The 15,421-nt window shown below is 42.6% G+C and overlaps 1 long non-coding RNA gene across 9 annotated transcripts in view; it reads left to right on the top strand.

The window, feature by feature from the left end:
- Window positions 1-8,443, top strand: part of LOC143650891 (uncharacterized) — a 49,551-nt gene extending 41,108 nt beyond the window's left edge. For all 9 annotated transcript variants that reach the window (XR_013159752.1, XR_013159754.1, XR_013159751.1 and 6 more), the window contains one exon: window positions 5,888-8,443. This is a non-coding gene — a long non-coding RNA (uncharacterized LOC143650891). The remainder of the gene's footprint in view (window positions 1-5,887) is intronic.
- The last annotated feature ends 6,978 nt before the right edge of the window (window positions 8,444-15,421 follow it).

Raw genomic sequence — 15,421 nt, 5'->3', positions numbered from 1 at the left:
ATTGAAAATATGGGAAATTTCACCAGAGAAATAGAAAAATAAAAATAAGTACCAAACTGATGTTCTAGAACTACTGTAGTTTTTTTGTTAGGGCTTCTTTAACAAAGAACCACAAACTGGATGGCTTTAAACAGCAGATACTTACTGTTTTACAGTTCTGGGGATAACAGTCTGAATTAAGGTACAGGCAGGGTCACGGAGCAGGACAGAGTTGGGGCTCCACACTCCAGAGGTCTCACCTCTGAGGGTCACACAGGGGCCATGCAGCGACCACCCTCACGCCCCCTTCTCCCCTACACACATGACCCATCCCAGTGCAGGCATATGTGACTGTGTTAGTTAGATTCATTTGTCAACTTGGCCAGGTGAGCATACCTAATCTTGTTGCTGTGGATATAAGCCAATGGTACGTGAACCTCATCTGTTGCTAATTACGTCTGCATTTGGCTAGGAGGCAGGTCAGCTGCAATGAGTGATGTTTGACTTAATTGGCTGGTGCTTAAATGAGAGAATGCAATGTAGCACAGCCTAGCAGCTCGGCATTCCTCATCTCAGCACTCGCAGCTCAGCCCAGGCCTTTGGAGATGCAGAAAGAAGTCACCCCGGGGAAAGTTGTTGGAACCCAGGGGCCTGGAGAGAAGACCAGCAGAGACCATCCTGTGCCTTCCACGTAAGAAAGAACCTCAGTGGAAAGTTAGCTGCCTTTCCTCTGAGGAACCAACAAAATAAATCCCCTTTTATTAAAAGCCAATCCATCTTTGGTGTGTTGCATTCTGGCAGCTAGCAAACTAGAACAGTGACCAAGCCCTCCTCTGGCCCCTGCAGACCAAGTCCATGCTGATGTCCAGGGCGCACTCTGCCTGCACATCTGCACGTTCACCGCGGGGCCTCCTGCCCCAGAGTCACAGGGAGCCGAGTCACCACCTCCAGCTCCTGCAGCCAGCTCCTGCAGCCTTTTAAAGACCTTGACCTATTCTAGAGGTGAAATCACAGCACCTGTCACCCTCTTACCGATCAGCCTCATGAGTGGGGCCGCAGGCAGCAGAGGCCAGTAGCGTGGAGAGTCTTGGGGTCCCTCAGTGTTTCACTGAAATAGTAAAAGACAAGAAGGACGTGAAGGCAGGGACATGTTTTCCACAGTAAAACTGTCTATTCAGAAACACTGAAAAAATTAGGGAAGATAGTTCAAGAACCAACTGAAGGGGCAGACACACGAACAGCTATTGACAGTTAATATACTAATATACTCCCTGTCCATAGAAGGGAAGTATCTATCCCCAGTTGCTCCCTGTTTAAATAGAAGATGTTCCCATTTTCATGAGAGAGAAACAATATCCTTAGCCTGATGAGAGGGAAGGTGGAACCTTGGAAGTAAAAGCTCTTATTCCTTTCATCTGGGGCCTGCTGTCCTTTAAAGGACATCTGTCCAGGGTGGATGCCGTGTCACTGGGGAGCTGGGATGGCCGTGCTGGAGGTTAACAGGGCCCTGTGGGTGCTGCATCCAGGTTGTGGGGGCTGGGCCAGGACCTGAGGGGGGACAGGACAGGGCAGGGCCCTGAGGCTGTGGGGAGGGCCCATGTCTGTCTCCTAGGACAAGCCCCTCACCCCTTGGCCTGAGCCTGGCAAGGAAGCTACTGGCCTCTCAGCCCAGATCCCAGGATCAAATGTTCCTCCTTTGATGACCCAGATGAGGGCCTGTGCAAAGCCTACCCTACAGGAAGGCAAAGTTCTTCCTAAATCCAATAAATTCCCCTCAGGTTGTAGGTTTACAGAAACATGGGAGGTGGCTCCAAGTGCTCACGGGCACCCCATGCCCAATCCCCTGTGGGTAGCATGTGCTGCATCAGGGTGAAACATTCCTCACAATGGAAGAACTAGATTTGATCCATTATTGCTAACAGAGGTCCTCTCTTACTCGGACTTCCTCAGTTTCCCAAATGCCCCTTTTCTGTCTCAGTGTCCACCCTGGACACAACATGATATTTAGTGGTCATGTCTCCTTGGGCTCTGCTTGGTGCTGAAGTTTCTCAGACTGTCCTTGTTTGATTACCTTGACTGTTTGAGGATGTCTGCTCAGGGAAGGTGTAGGAGACCCTCTGAGGGATTTGTCAGATGCTCTCCTTGGGTGTAGACTGGGTTATGGTTTGGGAGGAAGACCCCTAAAGGAACATGCTGTTCCCATCACATCCAATCAAGGTGGATGCTCTCAGCAGGCTGACCACTGAAGAAGGTGACCATGGTAAGATGGGATTGTTCAGTCACTCAGGGCCCCTGTCCCTCAGCAGGGTCAGTTCAGGCTCTGGGCCAAGCAGCCTTCAGCCCCCAGGAAGTTCAGAGGGACAGACGTGGAGCAGGAGCAGTGCTGCAGCCTGAGTGACCATGTAGTGAGCTCCTTGCAGCCTGCTGCCTCCCTCACATGACCGATAGGTTCACAACTGATCAGCAAGGACTTGCTGGTGGTCTTCTCACACGTGCCCAGGATATGGAACTAGGAGGATAATACAGAGTTGGAAAACCCTGCAATGTATCTTAGAAACCAGCTTCAGAAAACATGAAACATTTTGGAAAAAGTGAGAGAGCTAAGAGAAAGCCATGAGAACCACAGAGCCCATGCAGCCAGAGACCTTGGAGATGAAGAAGGAGAACACCCCTGGGGATCTTCATGAAGTGAGAGGCCTGGAGAGAAAGCTAGCAGACATCACCATGTTCTCAATGTGTCTTTCCAGGTTGAGAGAGAAACCCTGAACTTCACTGGCCTTTCTTGAGTGAAAGTTCCCTCTTGTTAGTGCCTTAATTTGGACATTTTTATAGGCATGCTTTAATTGGGACATTTTCACAGCCTTAGAACTGTAAAGTTGCAACTTAATAAATACCCTCTTTTAAAAAGCTGTTCTGTTTCTGATATATCACATTCTGGCAGTTAACAAGCTAGAACATTTACCTTGCTTCTTTTTGTTTCAATTGACCCATTGTGTGAAAAGACTGTTGAGTTGGTCCAAGGGTTGCACATGTGGACTCAGTGGGTTTGAACCCCACTATTTGTGACCCCAGATTTATGGTTCTCCTTTTGATTTTTCACAGTTATGCAGTTTGTATTTGTGTGGGGACCAAGCTGTGTTTAAGAAACTCCTACTCTGATATTCTGTCTTCATGATTTCTGTCGGTATTGCCCAACTGTGGGAAACTCAAAGTGTGCTGGCTACATCTCCCTTGGGAATTATTCTTAATGATTGGTCTAAATTTGAAGAATATAATTTAAAAATTTTTAATATGCTATTGCAACTCTGTGTGGCCACAATATAAATTAAGTAAAGGGGCCGAGTGGGCAGAGAATGGGATGCCTGACCTCCAGGTGATTATCCAATTAGAGATGTATTGCAGGAAAACCATTAGATTAGAGGAAGTGCCCTATATTCAACCATTTGTGGGGTTGTGTAAAGGTAAAGATGTAATAAAATGATTTAATTTACTGTAGAGCTATACAGGGGACACCTGGTGCCACAGAAAAGAAACTATAGAGGAAGGCTTACAATATTGGAAGGTGTTTTAAAAGAAGCCCCTAGACAAAGTCCAAGGAAAAAGAGATAGATAGTTAAAGCTTTATATAGAATCCTCATGTGAGAAGGACCCATTGGGTGTCTTTATTTCCTCTCCATTACCTCTACCTCCTCCACCTGTGAGTGCATATAATTCACAGTTCCCAGCATCTGGAGGGGAAGTGACCGATGCAGGTCTGGTAGTAGTGCCATCCCCACCCCCTGTGCTGCCTGTGAGCCTGACTAAGAACACTAACCCTCCTCCAGCACCCCATATGATCTTGTTGGAGGAATGGCCTCTCCCTGTTATACCTGTAATGGTGTGCAATTTGGACAAGATGTGATCACTTCTGGGGCAAAGTAATTCCCAATGCATCAGGTTCCTCTAGGAGTTGATTTGGAAGGACACTCTCAAGGAATTACATTGGTCCACATGCCATTTTCAACATCTGACTTGTTAAACTGGAGAAATAGTACACCCAGCTACAAGGCTGATCTGGATCAAATGAATAGCCTTTGTGTCCAATTTTGCTGCACACCCCAAGTTGGGCCAATATTCAATCATTGATGAATGTATTACTAAACTCAGAGAAAGGACAAATGGTATTAGATAAAGTGAGATACTAAGCAGACCACTTACCAGAGGCATCTCCCCAGGTCTCGGCTTTCACAGCTGCCCAAGTGCTGCAGCCCCCGAGGCAGATCCTCACTGGCATCCTAATGACCTGGGGAGTGAGCTCCCTTAGAGCACTGTAAGTCATGCATTTTGACTGGCCTTAAGAATGGGCTCCAAAACAAAAATCTCTGAACAAAATATGGGAGGTGTAGCAAGAGCCTAGTGAGGATCCCTCTGCTTTCATAAAAAAGAATCTGAAACATACCACAAGATCAGATAACACCAGAATAATTAACATGGCTTTTATTAATCAGAGCGCTCTGGCTATTCACTGTAAATTGCAAAAGCTGGAAGGTGGTCTTGAAATGCCCATGACATTACTTATAGGTGTTGCCTTGAAGGTATTCAACAATCCAACACAGCAAAACCAGCATGTGGAGCAACAGACTGCCCTTCTGGCAGCTGTTCTAAGTGGGAACTGGGCATGAAGAGAGCATAACAGAAAGAATAGGAAGAAGACACTTAGTAAAAGTCAGTGTGTTTACTGCAAAAAGGAAGGACATTGGAAGAAAATTGTCCCAAATTGGCAAATAAGAGAAAAGGAGAAGAATGCAATGGCATTAATAGCCCATGGGTCCTGTTTTGTTTTGTTAAAGCTGCCAGAATGCAATATACTGGAAATGGAATGGCTTTTAAAAAGGGGGTTTATTATGTTACAAGTTTGCAGTTCTAAGGCCACAAAATGTCCAACTAGGCATCCAGAGGAGATACATTGACTGAAGATAGACCAATAGAGTGATGTAAATGTTCTAAAAATGATCGTGGTGATGATATCACATAAAAGAGAGGGGGATGTGATAGCTGTGTAAACAGAAAATACTCAATATAATCCTTTAGCTAACATTCTTAGTATAGTCTTCAGTAGCTAGAAAAGTGTTTCTTTTTTTAAATTATCACTTCATTCCAGTGGCCTTGAAATGATTTTAAGCATATGTATTCATTTCTTAGGCTGCTGGAATGCAATAGAATGCACCAGAAGTGGAACAGCTTTTAAAAAAAGGAATTTAGTAAGTTACAAGTTTACAGTTCTAAGGCCATGAATATGTCCTAATAAGGCATCCAGAGAAAGACACCTTGACTCAAGGAAGGAAGATCTGGAAAGGCACATGGCTGGCATCTGCTAGTCCAGATTTTGTTACTTCCACCTTCTGATGCCAGTGTTTTCCTCACTAAGCATCTGTGGGCACTCACTAAGCTGCTCTGGGACTCAATTCTCAGCTTCATCTCTTAGCTTATCATTTGCTGGGGCAAGAGATTTCTTCTCTTCAGGTTCCAGCTATTTCTGTGAGTCCTTTTTTAGCACCTGGGCTATTGTTGTCTCGATTTCAAAATATCTATATCAGCTCTCAGCTTTCTCCAAATTGTTTCCTCTTTTAAAAGATTCCTGTAAAGTAATCAAAACCCACTTTGAATGGGTGGAGTCACCTCTCCATCTAATCAAAAGGCCACACCCAGAACTGGGCATGTAACATGACCATGGAGATAATCTAATCAAAAGTTTCAGCCCTGCAGTATTGAATCAGGACTAAAAGAAATGGCTGCCCCCACAAGATTGGATAAGGAGTAAAACATGGCTTTTCTGGGGTACATAATACCTTCAAACTGGTGCAGCATAATAGTTATTGAAATAGTTTGATGTTGGTCTAATTTCAAAAATCTTACTCTCTGTTCCCAGAAACCCTCCTTTGCTCTGCTTGAAGGAATGGAACATCATATGAACTATGGTCAGCACCTTCCTCCCTTTTGAAGAACAAGGTCAAAAGCCCAAATAGTCAACAACAGGAGGAGCCTTCAACATAACATGACATATTGACCAAAGAGTTTATTTTTTTATTTTCTGTTTTTTTTTTCTTTTTATTTCTTCTGGATCCTGACCATTTCTCTGTCTGGGCCTTTAGAAGCCAAACCCACACTTCCCCCTCTGAACTGATCTTGCAAAGATTTTCCTCCAGTTCCTTGAGGATGCATCTTCAATAAATTCACCTTCTCATCACCATAAAAATAATTGATTCTTTGTTGATGCAGGAATAGCCAGACCTTACTATTTGAGACTGTATTTTCTGATGGTAACAGGAGCTGGGCTGGTGACAGACCACACCTCTGTTATCCTGTCTCAGCAGATGGACTATGAGACCTGAGGGTGCTCTGAAAACTTGCTCCTCAATTCTAGGAGACTACCCAACTCCCCTCACCTGGGGACAGGTGATTGAGACGGTGTCATCCATCCTTTAAACTTGGCCCTAGCTCTGGTCACAGGTGAGCCTCATCCTACACCATAAGGTCTGTCTTCATGGATCCTCCTCCTCACCATCCCACAGTTCATGGATTTTTTGAGCTCCTCTCATGACCCCTGACTACCTCTGCCACCCCATTTGTGTCCTGTGAACATGAATCTGTGTCTACAAAGGTAGAGAATCTGTTTTGAGTTTTTTTGGCTTACCTCTTTTTTGACACTTATGGAGTATTATGGATTCAATTGGGCTTAGAGCACCTAATTGTCCTCATTTTCCTACTTCACATTTTCTGAGCTAGTTTAATCAGGGCCTGATAAACTGTCTTCATTCAAGGAATCATTGTTGTGTCCCTGTGATGTGCCATGCAGTCTGCAGTCTTCACAACCTGCATGAACAGTATTTAAGTCAGATGGAAGCTTCCATTGCAGCAAGTTGAAGGACTCAACTTTCCTAACTAGAACCTCATAAGAACCACCTCACAGAGCCACTTCCTATGGCCCTGCAATATGCCAGACTGCATGCATGTCATCTCACTTATACCTGTTTTCTTGATGAAGAAATTAGGAGGAAGTGAGTCATACATTTGCCCAATTCCTCACAATTGAGAAGTGGCACTGCCAGTATTCACATCAGGTTCTGACTTTAGAACCATGGCTTTAACCACAAGGCTCCACTGTTGTCAAATCCAAAGGCATTAAGAGAGAAATAGAAAATTCATAATAGTAGTTGGAGACCTTCATTACTTGTCAAAAATTGATAGAAAGAGGTTTGAGGGAAGACATCAGAGTAGGAAGTTCCACAGATCAGTCTCTACACCAAAACAGCTGTTGAACTGGCAGGAACTGTCTGAATTGACTATTTTGAAAATCTGGAGTCTGGTGGAACACTGTGTGGCATCTAGGGGAGAACTGGCAGAAGAGTCTGGTAAATTGCAGTAAATATCTGTCAATTTCATCTTCCTTGCAGAGACTACCATCCCCTATTCTTCAGCCATGTGGCAGGCAGAAGTGAGGATTGAATCCCAGACACCTGGTGCAGCTTGCTAACATTAAGGTGTGTGATGGTTAGATTTTGGTGTCAACTTAGCCAGGTGATGTGCCCAGCTGTCTGATCAGGCAAGCACTGGACTGATCATTGCTTCAAGGATATTTCATGGCTGGTTGTGAATCTGGAAGGCTGGCTTATTAAATCACCAGTCAGTTGATGGCAGCTCTGGCTGATTATATCTGCACACTTAACTAAGGCCTGACTCCTGCAAATGATATAATCTGATCAATTGAAGACTATTAAGGAAGAAGAGATATTTTTTTCAGCCAGCAAGCCTCTCCTCTGGAGTTTGTCAAGACCCTTCATCAGAACTTCCACCTTCACAGCCTGCTGTATGGATTTTTGATGCTTTGTTTACCAATGTTGCATTACACACCTTTATAAATCTCATATTTCAGATATCTCCTGTTGGTTCTGTTTTCTTAGAGAACCCTGACTGATACAGCTTAGTACTGGGATTGGGACTTGAGAAACAGAATCTTAAAAATACGATTTTACATTTGGCTTTCTACTCTAGTTAGACTAAAAGTCCCTAATGACTCTGTTTCCAATAGTAAAGATGGCACTGACAGTCCATGGTGTGAGGTAGCAAGAGAGATACACAAAATATCACTTTTATGTTATACCATTCATACAACTATATGAGGCAAGGCTCTGAGTGAGAGTGTTTTTGATACCTTTACAGACTTTTGTGGAATTAAGAGGTATAATGATGTTGGCTGGTTGTTGTTAGACATTCTGGAAACAGTGATGGGGGAATGGGATGAGCTGAGGGCTTCAAATTTGCAACATAAGCACCATATGAAAGGTGTAAAAGTCTCCGTGTGTGCCCTGAAAGAAAATCTTATTTCCTGTGTTCACAGACTCGAGATCTCTGAAAAACAGACACAGAGCCTCATTGTGTGAGAAGCAGATTTACAGTGTAATAAACTAAAATCTCAACCTTGCAATGTGTCTGCTGTTAAAGTATGTTTTTTTTTTTTTAACATGGGCAGGCACCAGGAATCATACCCGGGTCCTCTGGCATGGCAGGCAAGCATTCTTGCCTGCTGAGCCACCGTGGCCCACCCAAAGTATGGGCTTTGATTAGAAAAGAATGAGATCCTGAAATGTGGGATGCAGACATATGACTTGATAATGATGGTGATAGGGAGATGGACTCCCTGGAATCTGCTAAGACTTTGTTAGATAGACCTGTAATGGACAGCCCTGAGGAAAGAGCTTCTCAACCTCCAGCCTGCCTTGAGGAAATGGCTTTTCAACCTTCAGTATGTCCAGAGGAGTTTGCCATCCAACTTCCATCTAAAGAGATTAACCCTTCAGTGCCTGCTAAAACCTGTAACCACCTCCCCTGAGGAAACAGTCCTCACTCCTCTGTTTGGAGTTATTAATGCTGTTTCACCAGATGAAACTGCAACAGAATGCCCTGAGATAATTGGCTTGAAGGACACTTGTATTTCTACTGCAACAGAATGCCTGAGATAATTGGCTTTAAGGGCACTTGTATTTCTTTTCATGACCCACCACCCCTCTTTTCTTCAAGACCTATAACTAGATTAAGTCCCAACAGGGCCTGAAAGGTGAGGTATAAAGTGTGACCCATGAGAAGGTATACTATATTCCAAAAGAACTGCATGAGTTTTCTAATCTATATAGTCAGAAATCAGGGGAATATGTATGGGAATTGATATTAAGGATGTGGGATAATGGTGGAAGGAATATAAAGTTGGATCAAGCTGAATTTATTGATATGGGCCCACTAAGCAGAGAATCTGCATTCACTGTTGTAGGTCAAGGGGTTAGAAAGGGCATTTATGGTTTGTTTGGGTTGTTGGGTAAATATGGATCAAAAGGTGGCTGGCATTACCTGATGTTGAAAGGCAAGAACTGCCCTGGTATAATGTAGATAAGGAGATCCAGAGGCTTAGAGACATGGGAGTGTTAGAGGGGATTTATCATGGAAAACTTACTCACCCATCCCAGGAATGTCCAGAGGACACATTTTCCACCAGAACCTTGAGAAATAAATTCATGAAAGTAGGTCCATCTTCCCTGAAGAGCTCTGTAGTAACCCTTTTCTGTAAGTCAGATATTTGTGGGAACTGCTGTCACTCAGCTGGAATCCTTAAGCAGAATGGGGGTGATTGAATCCTGGGTTGGCAGAAGACATGTGGTGACTGAAAATCACCATAAGCAAGGTGGGCATGGCCACCATAATAGCAGACTCAAACCAGCAGTCAAAATAATCTGATTCACAGAGACTTGTGGCATTCACAGTAGATCATGGGGGTACCTAGAAGTAAAACAGATGGACAGTCTACTAAATTCTTGTTTGAGCTGTATAAACAGAAGAATTGTAGGTCAAGTGAACTAAAGTCTAACTTGAATTACAAGAACAGAGAGTCACAATGACTTAATCAATTCCCAGACTTGAGACAATTTACAGAGCAACAGCTACTCAAATGAAGGCAGGGCTGGGTACCCTTGGAAATGGACCCTGTTGCACTGCCCAAAATTTACACTTTTAACCATCCTCCCAACCTTCCCCAAGGAGAACTACAGCCTTTTACCATGGTGACTGTAAAAGTCACTGGGGAAAAGGACATGATCATGTATTTCAGGGATTATTAGATATGGCTCAGAAGTGACACTGATTCCAGGAGACCTAAAATGTCACTCTGGTCCGTCAGTCAGGGTGGGGGCTTATGGAAGTCAGGTAATCAATTGAGTTTTATCTGAAGCCCATCTCACAGTGAGTCTAGTGGGTTCCTGGACACATTCTATGTTCATTTCCCCAGTTCCAGAATATATAATTGTATTCGGCAAATGGCAGAATACTCACATTCACTCTCTGACTCATGAAGTGTGGGATATAATTGTAGAAAAGGCCAACTGGAAGCCACTGGATTTATCCCTTCCTAGAAAAATAGTGAATCAGAAGCAATAACATGTTCCTGGAGTAATTGCTGAGATTAGTTCCACTCTTAAGGACTCAAAGTGTACAGGAGTGGTGATTCCCACCATATCCCCATCCAACTCTCCTATTTGGCCTGTGCAGAGACAGATAGGTCTTTTAGGATGACAGTAGATTATCTTGAATTTGGCCAGGTAATGACTTCAATTGTAGCTGCTGTTCCAGATGTGATATCATTGCTTGAGCAAATAAGCACATTGCCCAGTATCTGGTATGCAGCTATTGATCTGGCAAATGTTTTTTTTTCTCAATAGCTGTCAGTAAGGACCAATAGAAACAGTTTGCATTTATCTGACAAGGCAAGCAGTATACCTTCACTGTCCTGCCTCAGGGATATATCACCTCTCCAGCCCTACATAACTATCTTGTCTTCAGGGTCCTTGGTCATTCCTCCCTCCTAGAAGATATCACACTGGTCAATTATATTGATGATATCATGTTGATTGGACCTAGTGAGCAAGAAGTAGCAACTACTCTAGACTTAGAAATTAGCATGTCATGGGATGGCAAATAAATTCAGCAAAAATACAGGGGACTTCCACCTCTGAGAAATTTCTTGGTGTCCATTGGTGTGGGGCATTTTGAGATATCCCTTCTAAGATGAAGGATAAGCTGTTGCATCTGGCCCCTCCCATGACCTAAAAATTGGCACAGTACCTAGTTGGCCTCTTCAGATTTTGGAGACAACATATTCCTCATTTGTGTGTGCTGTACTGGCCCATTTACCAAGTGAACAGAAGAGTTGCTAGTTTTGAGTGGGGAACTGAACAAGAGGAGGCTCTGAGATAGATCCAGGTTGCTGTACAAGCTGCTCTGCCACTTGGGCCATATAATCCGGCAGATCCAATGGTGCTGGAAGTGTCAGTGGCAAATAGGGATGCTTTCTAGAGCCTTTGGCAGGCATCTATAGGAGAATTACAATACAGACCCTTAGGATTTTGGAGCAAAGCCTTATTCCCCACGAAGATAACTGCTCTCCTTTTGAGAAACAGATTTTAGCCTGTGTTTCATTAATAAATGTGCATGAGACCTCAATTTGGACATTGTCAGATTCATGATAAAGCACCTTTCTTGAATTTAAGCAAACAGTTATTTATTTATTAATAGAAGAAAAACAGAAGAATAAGGCAAATTACATCACCAGGCAGGAATTCACTAACACCCAAAGAAGAAAGCTGGGGAATTCCAGTGACAGTATTTTTGAAGTCCAATTGGAAAAGTCCTGAGCAGAGGATCCTCCTCTTGGATAAGATTTTTTCCTAACTGCTTGCATGCAGTTTATATGGTATTTTTACACAATAGTGGCTGGATTCCAATTAGCTTGCATGACTGGACCCAGGTGGTCCTCTGGGAACTCGCTAGGGACCAAGAGGAGTTTCCTGGGACCTAGATAACTTTATCAAAGTTCATCTCATTCTGGAAGGATAGCCAGTCCTCTCAAGTGGAGTGCACATTTTAATAATTCTACATGAAGGTCATGCAATGGCAACATCAATTGAGCAGAGCAAACTCTACAAACTTAGTTTCCTTTTTTCTTTATGTTTCATTTGGCCTAGAATTTGATCTGTTCATGATGTAAGCCATGATCATTTTTTGGGTAAATTTATTATATATACATCTTTTAAATTTGAATATACATATAGATATTATATAAAAACAGTAATAATAAAATATTAATAGAGGACAAAGCACTACAATATTTTTATGCAGGTACAGATTTAAAAAGGAAAACATACCAATGATGCATATGTGAAGTAAGGACTTGAGGTGCAAAAATATATATTAGGAACAGGTAAAGATGAAGGAATCTAGGATAAAGATGAAGTATTCTACAAGATTTGGGGCAAGAAAAGAACATCACACATCCAGTACAGTATTAGATTAATAGATTAAACAGAGTATATGAAACTCCAAGTTGTGGCTCGCACTTTTTACAGTTTTCCATTAAATGTTTGCCAAAGAGTAGTAGCAGAAGAGCAAGCAACAAGGTAGAATTAAAGATGCTATTATACTGGCCAGTGTTATTAATGCTAAATGCCTGGAACCCATGACAGTGGTCCACCATGACTGCAAAAGGTCTTGGGAAAGGGTGTGCATGACTTTTACTTCCTCCTCTATTTCTTGTAAAGCATACTCAACAATATCTTGGTTATCCAATATATATATATATACACACACACACACACACAATGTATATATATATATATATTTACACACACACACACACACACACAATATTCTACATGTATAACAATGCAAGTTCCTCCTTGAGCAGCTGTTAGAATATCTAAAGCCATTCTGCTTTGTAAAAAAACTTTCCTAATTTGAGTGGTTTTATTTGGCTTTAAGGTTAAGGCTTGCCTAGTTTGGTTAAGGTCATGAGCAGCATGCTCAACCAAAGCTTCAATACCTAATTCTACTTTGATAGTCCCAGCCCCTGGCAGGAATATAGCTAGAATTTAAAACCATTAGGATTTTTCTATGCCATTAGTGGAATAGTGTGTACCAATTAGAGAGAATTTTAAGTAATGAAGTAAGAATTTGTCACCCCCAGGTATATCTACCTATCTAAATAGTGGGGATGTAGGGATATTCATATTGTCCACACACCCACATATATCCCCAGGGAAGTTAGTCAGTAGGGGCAGTATCCACATAATGACAACCATTCCACCATTTATTGGGGTAACCGACAATATAGTGGTGTTTCAAAATGATTTTAGGGTCCACCCTGCTGTCCACTGAGGATATTCCCAATACTGTTAAATACATTGTGGTACTTTTTCTCTTAAATTTACATGTTCAGCTGTTAGCCATCCAAACCCATTCTGTGCATCATACCCCACAGGGGGAGGGGTTTGTCCATATTGTATGTAATTTGTTTTTCAACAGCACCTCATACTTCTTCCCAGGCTGAGGAACTACAACTCGTATGCTTTAGCCAAGTCCAGTTCTGTTCAGTGCCTGGTGCTAATTGCCACAGAAGCCTCTTAGCTGCATCAGTGGGGAATTCAGCACAGATCTAGCAGTGAGAGACGTTAGGCACTCAGGCATAGGTATGAACCCATTATGTCAGGCTATTAGCCATTACATTGGCAATTATCCAATTGAAGGTGATGAACACTGTACCATATTCAAGAAGAAAAAGTTGATTAGTGGGCAATATTAATAATTCATCTTTTTCAGCATAGGTCACTGTCACAGTATTATTATTTCCTTCTGCAATTATTTCAGCAGCGATTGGCCTGTCTTGATTTGTGTTTCTTTACCCAAACTTTAGAGCTAAATTTAATATCAGTGAAGCCAAATCCTCCTACAAAGTTGTTACATTAGGAGCATGATTCACTTTCAACCAATTCCCTTTTTATAAGGTGTTCTAGTTTGCTAACAGCCAGAATGCAATATAATAGACTCAGAATGTCTTTTAAAAAGGGGAATTTAATAAGTTGCTAGTTTACAGCTCTATGGTTGAGAAAAAGTCCCAATTAAAAAAACTCTTCAGAAAGGTCCAATCTAAGGCATCCAGGGAAAAAGACCTTGGTTCAAGAGGGCCAATGAAGTTCAGGGTTTCTCTCTCAAGTGGCAGGGCACACATGGCAAACACAGTTAGAGTTTATCTCTCATTTGGAAAGGCAGTTGGCAAACACGCTCAGGGTTCCTGTCTCATCTGAAAGGGCACATGTCAAGGACAGCATCATCTGCCAGCTTCCTCTCCTGGCTTCCTGTTTCATGAAGCTCCCTGGAGGCATTATCCTTCTTCATCTCCAAAAGCCACTGGCTGGTGGGTTCTGCTTCTCATGGCTATGTTGTTCTGCTCTGCTCTCTCTGAATCTCTGGCTTTCTCCAACATGTTTCCTCTTTTATAGGATTCCAATAAACTAATCAAGACCCATCCAAATGAGTGGAGACATGATGGCTTTCTAGGGTACAAACATCATTTCAAGTCAGCACATTCCACCCTCTGGACCCTAAAAAAAGACATGTTTTTCCCATATACAAGATACATTAATTTCATAACAATATCAGATATCCTTAAGCCATTTCAGTAGCAATACAGGTGAAATACAAATTTAGAAACAGTACAGACTCCTATCAAACTTAGTTAGAGGCACAGTCTGTTCTAAGGCAAAATTATCCTTTGGCTCTGGGCCTGTGAAATTCAGCACAGGTTTTAGTTGCCAACATACAAAGGAATAATAGACATAGGGTCAACCCTCTCCAAGCACTGGGGCTGCACCCAGGCTCTCTGCCTTCTCTGGGACACAAGCTCAACCCCTCCAAGTGGTGGCAGCTAAGATATCCCCAATCCCCAAGGAATGTGCTTCACCCTCTCCAAGGCATGAGGTGGGATGATTCTTCCACTGCAACAAGGTGGAAGACCCATCCTCTGCCTTCAGGGCAAAATCATCCTCTCCACATGCATGGATGGGTCTGCTCTGCCAACCTGAGTCTTCTTAACTTCAGACCTTAGTCTCTATGGTTCTACCTCTGAGGTTATTTTTCCTGCAATGTGTCTCTTCTCTGTCCCTCTCAGTTTCAACTGGCAGTGGATGACTTTTATTTAGATCCCACAACAGTCTCATGGGCTTTCTATGTGGTAGCTTTGGATCATGTCCTTCAGACATAAGGAGATTCTACAAATACTTCCTGAATAACTCAATTTTAATTCCTGGCTTTCTCTGAAATGACTGGCTGGTTCCACGTTTGGTTATATCCTCACACAGGGCACTATTCTCTGGGGTCTCTCTTTCTGGAGGCCCAGAAATTTATAAAGATTCAATTTCTGGTTTCTTTGAACCAGAGTTCAGTTTTCAGCTTCTCTCTTTCCTGTCACATTTCAGCATTAGCTGTTGGAGGACCCAGGTTGAAAACTTCTATATTTAATTTGGAAATTTCTTCCATTAAATGTCCAGGTTCATGGCTTTCAAATTCCGCTTTCCAGCCAAAGGCACTA

The sequence above is a fragment of the Tamandua tetradactyla genome, chromosome 11 (assembly GCF_023851605.1).
Source record: "Tamandua tetradactyla isolate mTamTet1 chromosome 11, mTamTet1.pri, whole genome shotgun sequence".
Lineage (NCBI taxonomy): Eukaryota > Metazoa > Chordata > Mammalia > Pilosa > Myrmecophagidae > Tamandua > Tamandua tetradactyla.
This window is presented reverse-complemented; position numbering and strand designations above follow the sequence as displayed.